Here is a 1401-nt window from a genome sequence, read left to right on the forward strand (position 1 = left end):
GAGAGGTTTTCCGGCCGAGTGGTGAGTGGGACCCAGGGCGCATGGTACAGGGGTGGGTGGGGGGGTCTGTGTGTGCTGGGGTGCTCTTTTGAGAGAGGGAGTCTGAGGGCACCCCTGACAGACTCCTCACTCTTCCCCCGGCGCCCCGTGACTCAGGCGTGTCTCTCTCCAGAAACACTTGTTACATCCTGTCTGCACATATTTGGGGGTTTTTTATCCCAGCAGCAAAGTAGTGTTTATGATTTACAAACACTTCGCAGCGTTGGGAGTGTCGGGGTCTCCCTCCCGGGCATGCACTCAGACCGTGCCCAGGAACGCCTTCACGCCTTCAGCTCCAAAGCCAGACCCATACCCACGGCTCAGAGCCGGTCCCCCAAGTCCCAGGTCCTCTAGAATAATGCTGTCTCCTGCACCCACCCACCCACCCACTGACCGACGCCTCTCAGCATCCTCCCTGACGTGCCCCCTGACGAGGTATACGCAAAGGAGGGGAAGGGAGAGACTTGGGGAAGAGAGAGGCTTGGGGAAGGCAGCATCAGGGCTGTGGCCAGCGTTGGGCTGTGACCGTTTGTGTCCAGGCTCCAGGGAGCACGGAATTGCCCGTGGCCATGTGCATCTGTAGAGCCGCCGAGTCACTCCGGTCTCGGCATTTCAGGCTCAGGCTGCCGGGCTTCTAAATGAGTCGGAAGGTGTCTGGCGCAGCCAGGCCCATCCCCTTGACAGCTAAAACCCTGCCAGGGTCCCAGCCCCTTTAGTGCAGAGCCCAGGCCCATGCCTTGAGTGCCTTAGGGGGGTCTCTGCCCTGTGCCAGCATCCGTTTGTTGGCATTTTCCTTTCTGCAGGCCCTTGAAATCCAGACTGGCCGTGCCAAGAGGGCTGGGTTCAAAGTGTCTGACTGTTGCCGACTGATTTTGTGTGGTGTGTGGCAGAAAGTGAACACAGCTCTTTGGTTTGAAGCAGCTCGGATCTATTCTCATCGGTTTAGGGTCGGCATCAGGAGCTAATGATGGGACTCCTTGAGTGTTGTTGTCGTTGGGGGTTGGGGTGGGGCGTATTTTCAGGCCCCAAGGTGGCTTGTAAACTTAACAAACAAGCGAAATGAAGCTGTGGGTGAAGTTGTTGCTTGATACTGACGTTTTCTCTTTTGTATCTGCCCGGGGACAGTTCTGTGGAGGCAGCCCTCAGCAGAGTTCACTGTGCAAATTCTCAGGGGGCCTCGCATAATCTGGACAGCCCACTCATTTCTTAGCGTCACTGTTTGGGTTGACATCGCCTGATCCTCACCTCAGAGAGAAGTCTGTGGGGGGCCTTGTCTGGGTAGGTTTTTAAGCTGCCTCAGTCGTACACTCTCGCATGCGCTCAGAGTTCACCTTGGGCGGAGGTGTCATTGTTTTCACTTTC

At 56.7% G+C, this 1401-nt stretch overlaps 1 protein-coding gene across 1 annotated transcript in view; it reads left to right on the plus strand.

Annotated features, from left to right (window-relative positions):
- The first annotated feature begins 6 nt into the window (after positions 1–6).
- Positions 7–1401, plus strand: part of NUAK1 (NUAK family kinase 1) — a 94637-nt gene continuing 93242 nt past the window's right edge. The window contains exon 1 of the mRNA XM_045290739.1: positions 7–21. The gene's annotated coding sequence lies outside the window, so the exon portion shown is untranslated. The remainder of the gene's footprint in view (positions 22–1401) is intronic.

The sequence above is a fragment of the Echinops telfairi genome, unplaced genomic scaffold (genome assembly GCF_000313985.2).
Source record: "Echinops telfairi isolate 266 unplaced genomic scaffold, ASM31398v2 ScPeMD7_2;HRSCAF=8, whole genome shotgun sequence".
NCBI classification, from domain to species: Eukaryota; Metazoa; Chordata; class Mammalia; order Afrosoricida; family Tenrecidae; genus Echinops; species Echinops telfairi.